The following is a 21371-nucleotide window of genomic DNA, read 5'->3' on the forward strand; positions in this document are numbered from 1 at the left end:
ATGTTTCAAATATTTTTCCTATTTTGTACCATTTTTCTTTTTATAAAATAAATTTATTTATTTAATTTATTTATTTTTGGCTGCATTGGGTCTTCATTGCTGCATGCAGGCTTTCTCTAGTTGCAGCGAGCTGGGGCTACTCTTGGTTGTGGTGCACGGGCTTCTCATTGAGGTGGCTTCTCTTGTTGCAGAGCACGGGCTCTAGGCACACGGGCTTCAGTAGTTGCAGCACATGGGCTCAGTAGTTGTGGCTTGCAGACTCTAGAGTGCAGGCTCAGTAGTTGTGGCACACGGGCCTTGTTGCTCCGCAGCATGTGGGATCTTCCAGGACCAGGGCTTGAACCCGTGTCCTCTGTATTGGCAGGCATATTCTTAACCCCTGCACCACCAGGGAAGCCCTGTACCATTTTTCTTTAATTTGTTTTCTCACTTATTTTACAACTGAAGGCTAGGACTTTTTCATCATAATTTCCTAGCCAGTAGACAAAATCAGAAACCTAGAATTTGTGCCTGTTTCCTCTCTTTTCTTCACTTCTTTCTTATTCTGTGTTCTTAATATCTCTAAAATCAGTGTCTTCCTATGAATTTCATCATCACTGATTTTCTGCAGGCCCTCAACACTTCACATCCCAGCCCAGTTCAATGCATTCTCTACTAAGGACTTAGATTGATCTTTCTGATACATAATTCAGTTCATTTTATACTCTCTTACTTAAAATTCCTCAATGTCTACGTACGTCCTTCAAATTATTTGAAAAATATGTGCATTTCTATCAGTTACTGCTGCTCCCTTTTCCTGACACTTGCTCCCTCATTTTTGTTCTCATTTTACATGGAAAACTCCAGGATAGGCTTCAAACTAAATCAGGTGTTTTTTTTTTTCCTTTTTGCAGAATTAATTTATTATTCTCCTTGGTTTGAGCAAAATGACCTTCTGTGTTCTGGTAGGAACTTGTGCATAATCCTGTTGGAATATTTATCATAATATATTACCATTTTTACCTATTTAGTCTTTGTATTCAAGTTTGTGGTCCTAATGAACAGTGTCTTTTTATTTTCCCTCCAAAACTTCAAATACTAGTCCAGTGCCCTTCAGTATTAGACATTTGATAAATTATTGATTGGATGAATGAATGATTGAAAAACAAGATCTGTAGTGAAATTCTCAGGAAAGAATTCAATTCATAGTGGGTAAGTAGAGGTCCCTTATATGAATGTGAGAAAGTAAACTTTATCTGGTAATATACACATGAACACATATTAAAAATACCTTTGTTCTTATTTTGTGTTGAAATTATTCTGAAGTAATTTGACCTTAATTGATTAAAGGTCTTTAGCACATTTAATCAGTGGAAATCAGGGCAGCCAAGGCAGCTACTTGGGCTGCTTGGGTCTAAATTTAGTTTAGTATTGACAGACTTCATGCTGATTGGTTCTCTTTACTTGCTACTCTGCACAGAAGCAAGCAACTGGCTTTTCCTTTAGTGTGACATTTGTCCAATCTGGCATGGATAAGATACACTATGCTTAGGGCATCCTGTCCAAATGCAGAAAAAAATTATGAGGAGGCTTGGTCAGGGCACTAAATTGTACATGTGTCTATTCTAAGTATTTAAAAACATAGAACATGTAAGGAGAAAATATGCAGGGAAATACAGCAAGTTTTCTGGTATTGTGGAATTCATGTTGAAAACCTTCCTGTTTATGGCTTTTTGAGGTGCTTCCTGGTCACTCTGCAAAATACTAGAGAAAGATGTTATGACAGTATCACTGTTTCCTAGCAGATCATGATTTTGTGTTAATCAAATTCTGATAATGTTGAACAGTTTTCTCTCTGGAAGTAGCAATTGGATTTTTCTGTGCCATGAACAGGTGAATTTTTAAGATTTTAGTGTCCATCAAAATGACCTGACGTCCTACTGAATCAAAAGGGATATAGCAGGCCCCTCCATTTTCAACACGCTTCTTTATAGTAGAGGTTAAAAGAGGATAGTGAATCTCACATGGGTCAGTTTTCCCAGGAAAGAGAATAGGCACCCCACCTAAGTCTAACCAAGCAAGCTTTTGGGTGCCATAGGCTGTTTAGTAAATGGGAAAACTGGTGAAAAAAATTAAATGCAAGAAAAACATACCTACTGTTACAATTACTTTAACTGTGCGATTTATATAAAAAAACTAATTTTTCCTCAATACAAATTATAAAATTATATCCTTGAATGATGTTATAATATCTGGAAATCACACTAATGAGCTAACATAGAGAGACCCTGGGAGAGCTGAAGCAGGAAGGGGCAGGGGGAAAGAGCACGCTGTTAACTTGTTGATAAGTAAGTTAAGCTGCCACTCAAGTAAACAGTTTTCCATCAATTATTTGGTGATATTTATATAAATTGCATGCAGAAGAATCCTGAAATCGACAGTCTTCATACACATAGAAAAGGTGAATATTTAATACACCTGTAAATGTTTATTTTCTTTTCCCTTTGCAGAGCAAACCAATTTTTAATTCAGGAGTTTTAATTCAAAACCTATTGATATTTACATCATTTGGAAATATCTCAATGTATTAATTTATTAGAAAATTAATGCATGTAGAATGCTAGAAGTACACTGACTTCTAAACATTGAACTTAAATGTTGTGTCGTTGCACAGCTCTATCAATTTCTAGTATTTAATAGATCATGTATGCAATTTTGACATGATGACTTTTCAATATTGTACACATATCATGTCAATAACGCAATTATTTTTTCCAGGTATTCATAACTCTGGGAGAAAACTTTTTCTGAATCACAGAATTTTCCAATTATCTGAGGGTATCATTCTTTATGTATGGTTGAGACCAATTATTTTGAATAGAAACTGCTCCAAAATGTAGCACACACTTTCTATATTTAAAAAAATTGTGTTGATGACTCAAACAGCAGGTATTTACATCAAGCTTTTTCTGTTTTCTTTATATTAAATATCAGGTGTAGCATCCATTTCTGTATGGTGGAAGATAGATCTCTGTTTGATGTGACTCATGCTTTGGATGACGAGAAGATTGAATTCAAATTGCATCTCAGCTCTCATAACAGTTCAGGGGCTTCTGACTTGCTTATCTTTTACTCTCATTTTGTCCCTGGTTCTGATATGATGTTATTGGGGATTTTTCTTCTGTGCTCTGGACTGCATATGACTCCTGTCCAACCACTGTGCACTTGATACCTTTTGAGAGACTTAAATGATATTTTCATTCTTTGTTTTTACTTTCATTTTTCTGTTTGTACAACATAATCTTAACGTGTTTCTGGTTATCACACTGTGATTTCCTTTCTGGTTATTACCTCACTCTTCTTGCCTGCAGTCTTTGTAGAGCTGTCTGTCAAGGTTCCTAAAGATCCCTAGCCATATATGGGCACATGACCTAGCTTTGTTCATTGTGATTTACTTTGGATCCTTTGAATCTTTAACAGTGTCACAAAGACTGAAAAATTATTTGAGCTGATTTAGCATAGTGGTGATAACCAAATACTGCTGTAAATTACTTCCAACTACATTGAATTTCCAATTTACCCTGGTTCCTCACTTTTCTAAGTTTATTTATTTTTTCATCTTTTTCAATTTTGAGTGACCCCAGGATCTCAAGATCTCTATAATGAATTCTTACTTTGCATCTGCTAGCCAGAACTAATTTCTATTACATAGCCCCACAGATAGTAACAGTCTCATAATGCATGTCAAGTTAAGATAGCAAGATATAAATAAATAAATAAATAAATAAATAAATGCCAAATGTTTGAGTTATCTGTTTGAGTTTGATTAAGACTCTTTCCACTTGCATTAAAACCCTTCCTTAAGTTAGGTATTCCCCAGAGGTCTTGAACATATCAAGGGAAAATAACCTGTGCCTCAACGAAGCAGTCTTCCTTTTTCTACAAGCATGTAGTATTTTCCTCAGTATCATCTCCATTATCCAATAGCAGTCTCATGGTCACTAGTTATTACTGGAATATGCTATCACTAACACAACCCACAACTTATGCCCAGCTAGATCTGGTGATGAGGGAGGTGACCAGGTGGTCTGAGAACATGGTGCCATGAATGCCTGAAGACTCCCTCAGTTGGGAGTCTTCCCTCCCTCAGATGGGAAGACTCCCTCAGTTCTGAGTCTACTGTGCAAGCCCCATCTCCCGATCATCACTACTTCTTACCCTGTGGTAAGAAGGTAAGTTGATTTACAATGTTGTGTTAGTTTCAGGTATATAGCAAAGTGAATCAGTTATACATATACATATATCCACTTTTTTTTAGATTATATTCCCATATAGGCCATTAAAGAGCATTGAGTAGAGTTCCCTGTGCTCTACAGTAGGTCCTTATTAGTTATCTATTTTATATATAGTAGTGTGTATATGTCAATCCCTATCTTCCAGTTTATCCCTCCCCCCGCCCTTACCCCCTGGTTACCATAAGTTTGTTTTCTACATCTGTAACTCCATTTCTGTTTTGCAGATAAGTTCATTTGTACCCTTTTTTTTAGATTCCACATATAAGTGATATCATATGATATTTGTCTTTCTCTGACTTACTTCACTCAGTATGACAATCTGTAGGCCAATCCATGTTGCCCCTTTATATTTTACACCTGAGGACTGTGCCTCTCTTGCCTCATCCTAAACAGACCTTGCTTTCCTGTCCTGCTTTCCCACTTCGTTTTCTAGTTTCCAGTAGGAACACTTCCATTATAAATCATTTGGTTCCTATATCTGTGTTCTTTATTAATGGACATTGTTAGAATATGGAGACAAATTCTTGTCTCAGGGTCTGTTCTGGGAGAACCTGATCTAAACCAGTAAATGACTTCAACTTGGGTTAAATCAGATTGTGGACATTTAGCCAGTATTTTTTCAATGACACTAGAATATGCCCTGTTAACTAATACTTCTTCAGAGTGTCTGTGAGGTTTGCTGTTCAGGCTTGCATCTGAAACCTTCTTGAGACGATTGTCCTTTGACATCTCTGTGGAAAAGCTGAAGTGCCTGGGAGTCTGTTCTACCTTCTCCTGGAGGTGGCTTATTGCCAGTGCTTTGCTGGTATGGGAGGATAAAATCCCAGACCCTTTGTCTCAAGATAGAAAAACTTTAATTTGTACAGCCACCTCTCAGAATCCGCAAGGTATTGGTTCCAGGACTCTCCAGTGGACACCAGATTAAGAGGATGCTCAAGTCCCTGTAGTGCAGTTGGACCCTCTATACTCTCGGGGTCAAGTTTGATGGTCGGTTGAATCTGTGAATAGGGTATGTGTGGATACTGAGGGCCAACTGTAATTTATATTCCAGTTTTTCTCAAGGGATTAGGCTGGGTTTGAAACTTCACCTAAAGTCACCTTGCCTAGCTTCTTTTCTTTGCTTGTTGTATCATGCTGACCCATATTGGAGCTGGCAGTAAAAGGAAAAATGCGTACCTATATGCATACTTACCAAAATAGTCTCCCGTATTTCAAACCAAGTGGAATTAGTTACTATAAGTTTTATGATTTAAAAATGACAATATAAAGTCCTGAGTTGTTCAATCTCTTCACACACTATTGTCACAAGCTTACTTGGCAGGAGAGCTGGGATCCCTGGGCTGATTGAAAATGTCTGTTCCTGTTGTACAAATAGCACAGGGTTACAAAATAAACAGAGAACAGAACAGCAGCATGCCTTTGTTTAAAAATTGACATTTTGTTCATCATAGACTTTTTGTATTAATTTTGATTTATAAATGATATTTCATTAAAATATGATTTTTAAAAAAATTATTGATTTACAATTTGTGCCACTAAATAAGAACAAATCAAAATGCTAACTCTAGGAGAACTTGAGATACTTTTCAAAACTATGTCTATTCATATAATGAGCTTGACAGAATAAAGTAAAACGTGTAAGACATTTTAGTTTTATAGTCATATGACACCAAATAATCAGGGTAAGTTAATTTTAAATATTTTGCACGGATGAAATACCAGATTAAGTTATACACTTTAAACTCAAAAGACCCCATGAGCTTTCCATATCATTCACTCACGCACAAATGGGAGGGTTGCAGTTTTCAGGTGTCCTAAAGGAAGCCAAAGGACACAGTTTGCAAAGCGCAGGTGCTTCATCAAGCCCACTAGGGGGAGTTTCAGTATTTAAATGTGATACCATGGGACTTGCCATATGCAAAACCACACCAGCCAGGGAAACTTTACTGGAAATTGTCTGAATCTTCTAAAGCTTAATCTCTTACCATTTTTATACCATTAACTAAGGCTTTCAGTAATTTTTTACCTTGGGACACTTAACTGACTGACTCTCAAATTAGTTCAATTGTCTTTTATTTATTAATCTAATACTGAGCCATTACTGATTAACCAATCTGCTTATTTATTCACTTATTTATTCTCTTAATAAAGATTTATTGCATGACTTCTGTGTGTTAGACACTGTACTATTACCTTAGAGACTAACAAAGTTAGGCAAAGTTTTTGCCTTCAGAGAATTTACAATTCTGTGGAAACAACAAAATGAAACAGAATCCAGAAGATTACAATAGACCGTTATCATTGCTATGATAGGAGAGTATAGGGTTCAATGCAGCATATTCAAGAGCATTTTATTAATTTCTCAAGGTCAGAAAAGTATCATTAATCTGACATTTAAAGTATGAATAGAATATAGCCATGTCAAGTTGGATGGGTGAATGGGGGAGAGGTAACATTTGATGAAAATAAAAATTCTACATGGTTGGAGCATAGAAATATAATGAGGGGAAAATGGAGATATCTGTGCATTTTATTTTTTTGACATAGTGGTATCACTCATAGCATTTATTCAAACCATCATTGAATTTTTCAGATTTTATCTTCAATTATAATTAGATTGTTGAAATAACTTCTTAATTACTCTCCTTAAATTTGGGATACACAATGGTATTGTGGGTATTGGCAAATACAAATTTGAGATGAAGGTCCACAATATTGGATGGGAAAGGAAAGTCAAGTGTAGATAAGACAATGAAGAGAGATAATGAGACTGAGAGCCTTAATTATATTAGATTAAAAGGTGTAATGTACTAGGATAAAACGGTTGGAGAACTAAGATGGTTAAAGATGCAGCAGTTTAGTGGATGATGATAATGTCTAACCTGTGGCCATGGATGCAGTCAGTGGAAGTGGAAGGAAAATAAAGGCTTTTCCTAGAGATGAAGTTACAAACAGAGTAACCAGGATGTTGGAAGGATTGTCCACACAGACATTGAGTCATCCAGAAACATGGAGAACATGAAGCAGAGAAGATGGCTTTTATTTAAAAAAAGAAAAAAGTTGAGAATAGTTGAGAGCAATTTAACAAGTGTGAATACTGAGGTGATATATGCCTATGGTGCCTACCATCCACAAAACAACAAGGCTTTTTACAGGAGCTTGGAGAGGTAATGAATGTTATGGAAGATATGATGAAGTTAGAAGATATGATCATGGCTGCTTTCTGAAGTACTAGCTGATACTGAAGTACCATCTATGAGGAATCTGTAGTGGAGGAAATGCTTTCAATCTCGGAAGGTTTCATAGACTTACCATGAGGTATTTTCATATTTTAATTACATGACTGTATTAAGCTTTTGAAATGTAACTTGATTTTAGTACATCCAAATCCAAATACTTGAAGTTTTTAAAGTATTGATTTATTCAGCAAATAGGATTTGATATATACCACTTGATAAGACTATTAGGAGTGGCTTAGTTGTTCATATGGAACAGAAATATCAAAATTCTTAACCCGTAAGTTTTTCATGAGGATTATTTTGAATAATGAAATTAAAGAGCATAGCATAATGGATAATACTGGACAGTATTGATCAGAAAAATGATTTGTTTTATTGAAGGAAAGAAACGTATCAGAATTGTTAATAGAAATAGAATGTATTAAGCCACTACATTGAGGAGAAAAATATAATGGGACGAAGATATTATGGATGCTATAGACTGAATGTTTGTGTCCCCCTCCCCTAATTCATATGTTAAATCTTGATGTCCAGTGTGATGGTATTTGGAGGTTGGGTCTTTGGGAAATTATTAGGTCATGAAAACAACTAAATATTCATCATTATTGAAGGGTTAAATAAAACATGACAAATTTTTACAATAGCATACTATGTCATAATAAAATAAATAGGTTGATGTCTATAAATGGGTATGAAGAGATTGCCAAGACACATTATTAGGTAAAATAAGAATATATAACAGTATAATCCCTTTATACAAATTAAGTCTTTTCTAAGTGCATTTAGGAAAATGATGGAAGCATGTGCATCAAACTATTATGTGTTTGCCTCAATAGTAAGTTTTCACTTTTTATAGAATATAATTCTCTATTACATGAAAAATTTACAAGAACATACTCATATGTCAGATGTTACAAATATAAGGCTCTTAGATGCATATACTTAATGTTAGAACAAATTTTTTTTTAAGTGTTCCCCTCTTGAGCATATTAGTTCTGTTAAGAGTAATATACCTAATTAAACTGTGGTAAAGATGCTGTGAATAGGCAAGAAAAATCATCACTAAGATGAAATTCATGTCTGTAAATTCATTATTTAATTTAGGTTTCCCACTTTAGTTATTAGTATTCATTATTGATTATTACCACATGTTATACATAAAATTGAATCATATATTTCTGCATTTGTTGCTCTCCCTACACCATTTAATATAAGTGATAGAAAAGTAAGTGAGCATAACATTTTAGCAAATAACACAGTTATTATTATAATAAGTCATTGATCTTCTATATTGTAGAATAGAGATCAACTATTTTCACTGGGATGTGGATAGAAAGCATACTATCTGAAACAGGATATGAATAGGAAAGGATATGAAACAGGAAGGATATGTTGCTCTTCATGTTTAAAGATTCTAATTATGGCACATGCATCCTTTACAAAATAAATCAACATTATGATAGCAGTCAGTGATGGTGGTGTGCATTCATTGGTTATCTCAGTAGATATTGTCTTCCAGAGTGTGGTGCAAATACTAAGGCAAAAATATGTTACTGTTATTCAACAACATAACCAAAGAAATTAGACAATATTTGTGAATAAATTAAAAAAAGAGTTTAGAGTCAAATTTTGTTTTTACTATTAAAACATTATTTCTCAAAAGTAAATTCTTTGTCTAAATTCGTTTATTTTGACCACTTGAAAACTTAAGCTCATGTATTTCAATTCAGGCATTAGTCGGTAATGACCCCAATGCTGACAAATATTTAATTATTTGCCAACATTCAAATGGTCAATTATTTTATGTCAGGTCTAGAACTCAGACCTTCTGACTTTCATCCCAGTATTTATTTTATTTCTATTAAATTACATATATTTCTGAACAAGTTTAAAGAATAATATTAGGATCTACTACATTAAAGAATATAAAGATATAATTAATTAACCTTAGAAAAACAATGATAATTCATACATTTCTTTTACCTTGCCTTGTGAAATTGACCTGTGTGTGTATCTTACATGCCATGAGCAAGCCTAAGGATATTGAACTGTTAATGCCTCATCCATTTACCTGAACACAGAATTGGTGACACTAACACCTAGAAAAATAGAATGAAGTTAAAAAAACAATTTATTCTTGTTTGGGAGAACAAAATATAGTACATAGAGAACTAAGTCCTCAATTATTTTTCCCTATTACTTTGATTAAATAGGCAAATCTACTGCTTTTATGTTTAAAGAAACATAAAATTACCTTGTGCTAATTAATCCAGTGTCCTTTTTATGTGCACACATTTTTACAGTCTCCTAGATATCTGCAGTTTTAGTTACCACTTTGGTGGGTTGCTCCTATACTTATACCTTTCTTCTTAACTGTTTTCCCCACAGCTAAGTTCTTTTCTACCTTTCTGACTACTTGAATGTTGCCAGAAATCATAACTTTAGCATGCCTGAAATGATTCACCAGTTTCTGCTAAATACATTTTTCTGCATTCTCCATTTTGTTCATGGCATCACCATCTTTCCAATAATTCAGACTTGACTACCAGTGTGTTTGTTATTAGTACCTTCCTTCTTACTGATTCAGTCTTAGCCATTGACATAGTGAATAACTTTCATGTTCCCAGCACTGGCAGATGCCATGACTTGTAAACCACATTCTGTCATTTTGTAATTTTCAATCTACTAGGAGTGAGAGATAACCAGAAAGTCACAGTCCTGTAAAATAATACTATAGAAATATCCACTTTGATAGCATATTCCAGAAACTCATAATGGATGTGGGAGGAAATGAGGAGAGTCAAGAAGAGATTTAGCAGAAGTCAGAGAAGGCTTCCCAGATAAGGTAGTGTCAAGCACTGGCAGTTGCATGTCTGGAAGATTCCTTGCTTCTGTTATGCATTTCACCATTTAAATGAGACTTCTAATTGAGGCTCTCATTACACTGTTGCAAAAGTGTTCATAAAAGACTTCTTTCCTCTCGTTTCTGTTTTATTCTCATCTACTCTTTCACAAGGCTGTCAGTTGTTGGTCAGTTTGGTATTTTCTATATTTGTGCTCTTGATATTCTCCTACTAGAAAACTTGAAATGTTTCCTATTGCTTACTAGTTTATTACTCAATCCACAAATGGGGCACAACACCTTATTTGTCACAATTCACTCAAAGGTTGCTCTGTCCACTATGATATTCACCAGACATGTGTGGCCATTGAACTTTCAAGTTAAAGTAATTAAAATTAAATATAATTATAAATTTAGTTCCTTAGTCACACTAGCTACATTTCAAGTGCTCAATAACCATGTGGCTAGTTGCTGTTGTTTTGGATACCACATACAGTGGATATTTTCACTCTCAGGAAGTCCTATTATACGGTGCTGCTCTAATTTCTCACAAAATTGAGGTACATTTTTTTGTTCTACATAACCCACATTCTCACCTATATGATTTTGCTCCCTGTGACTTTTCTTCCTAGAAAGCCTTTTCTTCCATTTCTCTTTGCTTAAATGACATTCATCTTTCAAGATCCATTTTTGCCAGCTTTCCCCTCCATGAAATTTTCCCTGATCCCTGTGCCCAGAAGTGATGTTTTAATTACTTAATTTTCATAATTTATCAGTCTGCCTTTAACATTTATCACTTTATATCTTGCATTACAGATATTTGTTTACATGTCTTATTTATCCACTAGATTATAAGCTCTCTAGCCACCGTATTGTACATATATATACATATATACATATATTTGCATTTTCTGCAACACCTACCACATCCTTCATATACTATCAAGTGTTTATTAAATGATAGATTTTAGTTGAGTTTAATTCTGAGATTTATACCTCTGGTATTCATATATATGCATTTTTCAATCTTGAGAAAAAGACTTGGAAAGAGAATACTTGGAGGCTTAATATAAAATATCTTGAGGATTGTTATATTTTTATGTATTAGAAAAAAGACAAAATGCTTAAAATTAATTCATTATCTCTCAGTTAAAGAACATGTAATTACTCCAGTCTATGAGAGGTTTAGGAAAATCCCTATTGGCAGAAATTAGCAGCATTAAAAAAATCAGTCAACAAATAGTTTCAGTCAATTTTTAATTTCACCATGATATTTATTTTCAAAATATTGATAATCCAAGTGCCTTCAATTCTGATATCCAGTTAAACCACATCTCTCCTCGTAGATGCTATTTATCACGTAGTCTTTTGTTTGCAGTACTTTGAACTTATTTTTAAATACATCAGTGTTCCTTTTAGATAACTTCAAACAAATTCTTAAAAATAAAGATTTCAATATTCTAAATTGTTTCTTAGAACATATGAATCTCAGTCCAGAAACTCAGGTGTGTAAGAAATGTAATTTAATTTTCTATAACTAATCCACTTCAAGTATGAGTCCTTGTTCTACCATATATTATTTGTGTAATTGCTATCAGTTTAGGATTTTCTTGCTTTTCTGAGGGTTTGTGTAAGTTCTGGAGGATTTAGGAGGTGAAAAACCATGGCTGGAGAGAGAAGTGGTGCCTTTTCTTTCATAGGCATCATGATTCTTATCCACACCTGTGTTTCTACCTTCCTGTTTGACATCAAGGTATTTATTCCTATTAGTTGCCTCTGTGCCATTCTTGACCCTTAAACAAAAGTTTCTCCTTATTTGGTTCACTCTTGGCTTCATATATACCCCTCTAAGGGGCAGATAAAACACTGTACTCTGTAAGTTTCCCTGTGTGACCATGGGAAACTTATGTTCAAAGCCCTTCACCATTATATGCCATTTTTATGAGAAAGTAAACGTTTTAATCATCCTGATCCTAGCTGAGTGGTGGGAATTCTGAGACCACATCAGGATTTTGCCTAGGGGAAAAAAAGTTCTTAACCACTTTTATCCTATTACTTGTGCCCTATGCTACTTACAAACAACCCTCTGGCTTCTTGCCTCACATGGTGTTTTCCTGAAATAGGAGCATGGTGCATCTCTGCTCCTGAAGGCTGAAAATCTGGGTGGAGCTCTACAGCCTCCTCTCACACAGAGCTGGGCATCCAAGTGATTTCACGTGGAAGGCATAGTTAAGGACCACCTGTATTTCATCTAACTTCTTTTTCTCCTATCTGGAGGCTAGCCTGGTTTTTCAACTATTTCACTTGTTCGTCTAAATTATTCCTCTAAGGAAACTGTTTTTAAACTTAAAAGAGAAGAACTGATTTCTCCTTTTGCTATATGTTGGTTTGCAAACTGACCTCTATATATGGAGGGCAAGGAGAGACCAAAGAAAGAAGCAGACCACTCCAAATTGTTAGCTGGCTGTTTTAATAAGCAAGGGAACTTACATACGAGGCTTGTGTCGGACGGCCGAGTGACAAGTAGATCTCTGCATCTGCCAGAATCGTAAAAGTTTATATACAGGACTTAACTGCGTTCAGTCAAGTGTACTATCCAGATGGTCTCTACAACAGGTTGCTCTCTCAAGGTTGCATCATTGAAAATTACTCTCACTGTGGATATGGTGGGAAAAGTATGGGTTCCAAAGACAAAGGAGGGAGTGAGGAGCCTCCATTTGCCTGGGTCCAGCTCAGTGGTCAACCTGTGGTCACGTCCTCTCCGTGACCTCCTCCAGCACTGTATCATCTCTCTTCAAAGGTAATAAATGTTGAAGATTGAGCTACTTATAAAATGGGGAGGAGCGAAGTAGGATAGTGAGGAAGAGGGAAGGACAGAGCTAATATTTATTATATCTAACATCCTGGGAAAATAAATAATATAAGAAATATTTTAACTCTGGTACATATAGTGAAATCAATTCATGGGAAATAACATTAAAAGAAGCATTAGAAGTAATGCAACACCATTATAAGTTAAACATAATTCTCTAAAAATGACAAGTTGACAGCTTAAAGAGCCTTAAGCTTCATCCTGCCAATGTTTGTCTTCTGCTTTTTCATTTGAAGATGCCTCTAAAAGATGGGCACCATCAAAAGTATTCCTAGCAATGCTAAATACAGCAAAATCATAAAGAGTTTTCTTCATTTCCAAATTTGGTTGGGTATAGAATGTCAATTTTTAAATTTATCTTTAAAGATTTACACATATTCATCTAAATACCTATATCATTGGAAGGCATATTTATGAATATGTCACGACTTCTCAAAATGCCTTATTTAACACTGACATTATTGAACAAATTTGTTTCTTTTGAGAGAGGAAAATCTTTTAACATAATGAGAATAACCATAAAACCAAGAAGTGCAATCTCTAAGATAAATTGAATATACATATATAAAATGTGAAATATGAAAATATATGTTCAGCTTATATATGGATTTATAAGACAAAGCAATCATTTTTATTAAAAATACTAGTTCCCCTGAACTAATTATTAAGTTGAATTAACATACTTAATAAATTGTACTAGCATATTATAGTTGCAGTACATATTTCCATACTTTTGGATAACCTGGAGAAAGCTTTCTTCCGTTATAATATGAATAGGCAGATGCTTTGCCCTTGACTATAAAAAGAAATTATGACAATGGGAGAAACTTAGAAAAAATAAGTAATCTTATCTAATATATTCCTATTCTCCCCTTGGTGTCTTGAAATGTATATTGCAAAAAAGTGGAGTTATATATGCTTCTTCAAGTGAAATTTGCTTCTAAGTCTACAGTGTTGAATACTGAGCATAAAAATAAAAATATTACTAAATACCCATCTTTTAAAATCTCATGGTGTAGAGAAGGAAACCGAAATAATGTACAATTATGATCAAGGGTAATCTTTGTACTTGTGGTATGAACACTGTCCTATAAAAACACAGATCACATTAGTGACTATGTTGCCTATGGAAAAATCAGGTGAAGTGACATTGGGACTGCTTATAGAATAATGAGAATTAGATTTTTTGTTGTTGGAGTGAAGAAAGGTATCACAAGCAGGAGACAGTATGGAAATGAAAAATAGTGAAATGTCACTTTAAATTTTGTATTCTTTAGAAAAGAAATTTGTGTGAAAGAGGGATTGAATATTTTATTACTATAGTTTGTTTCTTTCCTTTGATTTAAATAATTTCAAAGAAGACATGAATTTTTAAGCAGATTTGTTGAGCTATAACTCACATACAATATAGTCTACCCATTTAAATGTTACAGTGTATTTTAGTACATTAAAAATATGTGCAACCATCATCACCAGTCAATTTCAGAACATTTTCTTCACCTAAGAACTCCTGTGTCCTTTAGCTATTGCCACCCTGTTTCCCTTGCCTTATCCTCCCAACCCTAAGCAACTATCAATCTACTTTCCATCTATACAGATTTTTCCTATCCTAAGCTTTCATATGAATGGAATCATATTTTATGTGATCTTTTGTGACTGGCTTCTTTCACTTAGCATAATGTTTTCAAGATTCATACACAAGTTGTAGCATGTGTTCATATTTTATTCCTTTTGTGACCAAATAATATTCCATTGTATATATATGCCATATTTTATCATTTCATCCATTCCTGGACATTTGTGTTGTCTCTACATTTTGGCTAATATGAATAGTGATGCTATAAATATTTGTGTACAGACTTTTATTTGGATGTATGTTTTCATTTCTCTTGCATATATACCAAGGAGTGGGATTGCTGAGTCAGACTGTAACTCTTTTTAGACTTTTGAGGGATGGCCAGATTGTCTTCCAAAGTGGCTGAACCATTTTACAATCTCACCAGCAGTGAATGAGGATTCCAATTTCTCCACATCCTTAGTAACTCATTGTATGTGATTTTTAAACTTTAGACATTCTAGTGAGTGTGAAATGGTATCTCATTGTGGTTTTGATTTTCATTTAACATTTTTTTTTTGTTTTAAAGTCTATTTTTCTAATATTAGTATAGCCATTCTGGCTCCCCTGTGGTTGCTGTTTGAATGATATATCTTTTTCCATTCTTTTACTTTCAACCTGTTTGTGTCTTGAATCTAAACTGTCTCCTGTATGCAATATATAGTTGTCATTTTTTTCATCCAGTCTAAAAATCTCTGCCTTTTGACTGGATTGTGTAATTCATTCACATTTAATGTTATTATTGATATATTTAGATTTATGTTTGACAATTTATATTTTGTTTTCCATAGGTCTCTTGCTTTTGTGTTCAGCTATTTCTCCTTTATTGCTTTCTTTTGCATTAAATGAATATTTTTAACATAGCAGTTTAATTTCATAGATATTGTGATGGTTAATTTCTTATGTCAACTTGCCTGGGCCATGGGGTGCCCATAGATTTGTTTAAGCATTGTTGTGGGTGTATATGTGAAAGTGTTTCTCGATGTGATTAACATTTGAATCAGTAGACTGAGAAAAGCAGTTTGCCATCCCCAATGTCAGTGGGACTCATCCAATTGGTGGAAGATCTTAATAGAACAAAGAGGCTGAGTAAGGGACAATTTGCTCTCTCACTGCTCTCTTCAGGCTGAGACATCAGTCTTCTGCCTTCTGCCTTCTGACTCTGACTCTGACTGGAAGTTCCACTATTGGCTGTCCTGGTTCTCAGGCCTCTGACCTAGACTGAGTCTCCAGATTATGGCTGCAGATCTTCTCAGCCTCCATAATCATAAGAGCCAATTCATTATCAATGGTTTCTAGACTATTTATCTCCAGAGAGATAGATAGATATAGATAGAACTGTAGATAGATAATAAATAGACCTTATATATCTTTTATCTATCTATCTATGTATCTATCTATCTATCCATCCATCCATCCATCCATCCATCTAACAATCAAAGCTATCTTTCAGGATTAAAGGTGAAACTATCTTTCAGGATTAAAGGTGAAACTTAGACTTTCTCATATAAACAAAAACAGAGAATTCATTGCTAGCAGACTCACCTTACAAGAAATACTAAAGGAAGTTCTTCAGGCTGAAAGCAAGTGACCTTGCAATACATGCAAACATGGAGCAAAAGTAATGGTAGTTATGTAAATATAACAGACACTATTAATACACAATTTCTTCATTTCTTCTCTTATCTGATAAAGAAAACAATTGTAATTGAGTGGGTGGACCTATAACCCAGCAATATAGAAATTAATACAACAGAACACAGGAAGTGGATGGGATCAAAGTGGGTGGGGTAACGAAATTATGACAGTTAAGTCATAATTATGTCAGTATATTATTGGGTATGTAAGATTAGTAAACATAATGTATATTATGTAATGCCACAAAAATTGGGAAAAGAGAATAGAGTTATTTAGGACTAACATTTGTATATATTACTAGAATTAAGCTTGTATGAAGCTAAAGCTGATTCTAATAAGTTAATATGTACATGGTAAACCCTAAACAAATGTCATATATCATATATATATGGTAAGGTTCTCCAAAGAAACAGAACCAATAAGAGATGGATTATATCTATATATTGATATCTATATAGATTGACATAGATATATCTATCAATTTATCAGAACCAATAGGGGATAGTTCTATATATCTATCAATCATCTAACTATCTCCTGTTGTATATAGTGTTACAGACATATTTATAAAATATTTAGACAATTGTTTATATTAATGATTTTTATTAATGCTTCTAATTTAATGCATTTAAAAAAACACATTTGGTGTTGTTGCAGCTTCCTTTATTTTGGGTTTTATATTTTTAGTAGGTATCTATTTGTCTTTTGCATATCAAAAATACTACATGAAAATGTCAAATTTATTTTTTAAATGAGGTTAAATATTTTAAAATAATATAAATAGAACATAAGAGATTATACAAAGTGCAAGAAAGTTAAGAAAAAGTAAATGACTTCATATGTGGGATGGTAAAAGACTAAAGAGATTGATTATTTTTAGTGATATTAGAGAAATATAAAGATTACAGTATGTTTAAGCCTAATGGTAGTTAGCCTGTAAAATTAGAAAAAGGAACAAAATAGGGAAGAAATGTAGTAAGTTAACAAAACAAACAAAAAGAAAGTGAATTTCTACAAGGAAAAAGCATAAAAATATGACAAAGTTTAGATTAAAATGTTATGAAAGTAAATATAAAAGGCTTAAACTTACTTTTAAAATGCATACTGATATTGGGTGAACACACTTGCATACATGTGTGCATATGCTACAGTCCATTTCTTTTTCTGTTAAACAGACAATGCTAAAATGTTATTTAGAAATATTCATGATGACAAAAAATGCAGAAGTAATACCAGGAAAAATACTGTTACAATAAGCTAAGATTTTAATGTGAATTTAAAAAGTTCAAGGCAAAGACTATTTGAACCAAGAAATTTTTCTTTTTCCTTGAAAGGGTCACTTAAAATGTATATATAGTAAACATGATCTCCCAACCTCTCTCATCCAAATATAAACTGAAATGGCTGGGGAAATGTAAAATTAAAAACTGTCTTCCTCAAGTGAAAACTAGGAAGTGATACTGCCAGCCCTAACCTTGAAGGAATATGTACGAGATGCAGGGCAGAAAAGACAGGGTTGGTATTGAAGGCTGACACAAAACTCCCATTCTTACAAGAACAAAGCGATAGCAAAGTCAATAAACAAGATATGGTCAAACTCTATAAATAACATTGATTTGTTCAGTCATGTGCTGGAGGTGAGAGTGGATCAGGTTCAGATCAGTGGAGTACCCCTAGAAAAATCTTTTACCAGGGGAAAACAATATTCTACTGTATGGTAAAACTTGCACTTGCTAGTTTTACCATACAATAGAATGGCTTTCCTAGGCTTTACCCCTATCACGTGGGCATACAAGAGATCAAGGTTATTTTATGACCATTTGAATTTCTTTGTAAGTTTATGTGTTCTGAGTTTTTCTATGTAGTTGACATCATCTTTAATAATTTAACGTTGAATTCTTCTTGCAACTATATATTCATCATATTTCCTTCTTGAATTATTGTATTAGCTAGAACATCAACGTAATAGAGTCCATCCATGTCTTGTTCACAGCTTCAAGACATACACTTCTAATGTATCACTATTAACTTGAAAAGTATTCATTATCATGTAAAGGAAATATCTTTTTTAAATTTAATAAGATATTTTATCATGTCCTCAAATGACATTGTATAATTTCCTCAGATGACATTGCAGCATTTAATAACAGTCTATATATAATTTTCTTTTGATTCAATAAAATATTAAATTATGTAGGAGAAAAATCCCAGTATCAAAATATACTTACTTTCTCAAAATACATTTATATATATATATATATATATACATATATATATATATTTATTTATTTATTAGTTTCTGCTTTATAACAAAGTGAATCAGTCATATATATACATCTGTTCCCACATCCCTTCCCTCTTGCGTCTCCCTCCCACCATCCCTATCCCACTCCTCCAGGCGGTCACAAAGCACCGAGCTGATCTCCCTGTGCTATGCGGCTGCTTCCCACTATCTATCTACCTTACGTTTGGTACTGTATATATGTCCATGCCTCTCTCTCGCTTTGTCACAGCTTACCCTTCCCCTGCCCCATCTCCTCAAATCCATTCTCAAGTAGGTTTATGTCTTTATTCCTGTTCAAAATACATTTTAGTCATGCTTTTAATGTGTTTCTAGATGTCATAATGATATTTTGACCTATTAAATGCATGCTTACCTAAGGTTGTTATTTAGTGTTTGAAAAAAGTTATTAAGCTAAAATATTTTGATATGGTCAAATGAGATTTGAAATATTAACTGAAGCATATTTGTATATTATACATGTATCATAATACATTTACCATGAATTTTTTGTTTTTCTTTGTAAATTTCAAAACCAAATCTATAAAGTCATCTTGGTACATTTTGATTTTGAAATTCATTCCCTAAACAATTTTTCTTAATTTTTTCCATTAAGTCAATTTGGCAGTTTTTATTGAATCTTGTCAAATATCTCAGAGTAAACTTTTACAAGATATTTACTCAGTTTCTAAGATTATGTCCATTCTCACACAAATTATGTGTATTTATAATATTTATTTTTAATTTTCTTGATTTGATTAGGGATTATACAGCATTTGTGAATGAGCCAACTCTGGAATGCAGTTACCAGAAAATATCTTGGATTTTCTGTAATTTCAGTGGATTTTCATCATCATAATTTGTTTATCAATTATTGATTACCACTTTTACTTATTTTTCAAAACATTAGTTAAATTCTTTATTTCATTATCATACCTTCTCTGATTATTAAAGGAAACATTTAAATATGAGAATATTCTCTGATTACAACTTTGATTGTATTAATAAGTTTTGATGGACTGAGCTTTTGTGTTTTGTTTCATTTTACATTGTATTGATAGTTTCAATTCCTACTATTTTTTTTGAACATCTTTATTGGAGTATAATTGCTTTAAAATGGTGTGTTAGTTTCTGCTGGATAAAAGAGTGAATCAGCTATACATATACATATATCCCCATATCTCCTCCCTCTTGGGTGTCCCTCCCACCATCCCTATCCCACCCCCCTAGGTGGTCAAAAAGCACCTACCTGATCTCCCTGTGCTATGCAGCTGCTTCCCACTAACTATCTATTGTACATTTGGTAGTGTATGTATGTCCATGCCACTAACTCACTTCATCGCAGTTTAGAGTTCCCCCTTCCCATGTCCACAAGTCCATTCTCTACATCTGAGTCTTTATTCCTGTCCTGCCCCTAGGTTCTTCAGAAACTTTTTTTTTCTTTAGATTCCATACATATGTGTTAGCATATGGTAATTGTTTTTTTGCTTTTTGACTTACTTCACTCTGTCTGACAGACTCTAGGTCCATCCACCTCACTACAAATAACTCAATTTTGTTTCTTTTTATGGCTGAGTAATATTCCATTGTATATATGTGCCACATCTTCTTTATCCATTCACCTGTTGATGGACACTTAGGTTGCTTCCATGTCCTGGCTATTGTAAACAGAGCTGCAATGAACATTGTGGTACATGAATCTTTTTGAATTATGGTTTTCTCAGGGTATATGCCCAGCAGTGGTATTGCTCGGTTGTATGGTAGTTCTAGTTTTAGTTTTTTAAGGAAACTCCATACTGTTCTCCATAGTGGTTATATCAATTTATATTCCCACCACTAGTGCAAGAGGTTTCCCTTTTCTCCACACCCTCTCCAGCATTTATTGTTTGTAGATTTTTTGAAGATGGCCACTGTGACTGGTGTGAGGTGATATCTCATTGTAGTTTTGATTTGCATTTCTCTAATGATTAATGATGTTGAGCATCCTTCCATATGTTTGTTGCCAATCTGTATATCTTCTTTGGAGAAATGTCTATTTAGGTCTTCTGCCCATTTTGGATTAGGTTGTTTGTATTTTTGATATTGAGCTGCATGAGCTGCTTGTAAATTTTGGAGATTGATCCTTTGTCAGTTGCTTCACTTGCAAGAATTTTCTCCCATTCTGAGCGTTGTCTTTTCATATTGTTTATGGTTTCCTTTGCTGTACAAAAGCTTTGAAGTTTCATTAGGTCCCATTTGTTTCTTTTTGTTTTTATTTCCATTTCTCTAGGACATGGGTCAAAAAGGATCTTGCTGTGATTTATGTCATAGAGTATTCTGCCTATGTTTTCTGCTAAGAGTTTTATACTGTCTAGCCTTATATTTAGGTCTTTAAACCACTTTGAGTTTATTTTTGCATATGGTGTTAGGAAGTGTTCTAATTTCATTCTTTTACATATAACTGTCCAGTATTCCCAGCATCACTTATTGAAGAGGTTGCCTTTTCTCCATTGTATATTCTTGCCTCCTTTGTCAAAAATAAGGTGACGATACATGCATGGGTTTATCTCTGGGCTTTCTATCCTATTCCATTGATCTACATTTCTGTGTTTTGCCAGTACCATAATGTCT

Source organism: Mesoplodon bidens (genome assembly GCF_964165515.1).
Source record: "Mesoplodon bidens genome assembly, chromosome: 16".
Taxonomy (NCBI): Eukaryota; Metazoa; Chordata; class Mammalia; order Artiodactyla; family Ziphiidae; genus Mesoplodon; species Mesoplodon bidens.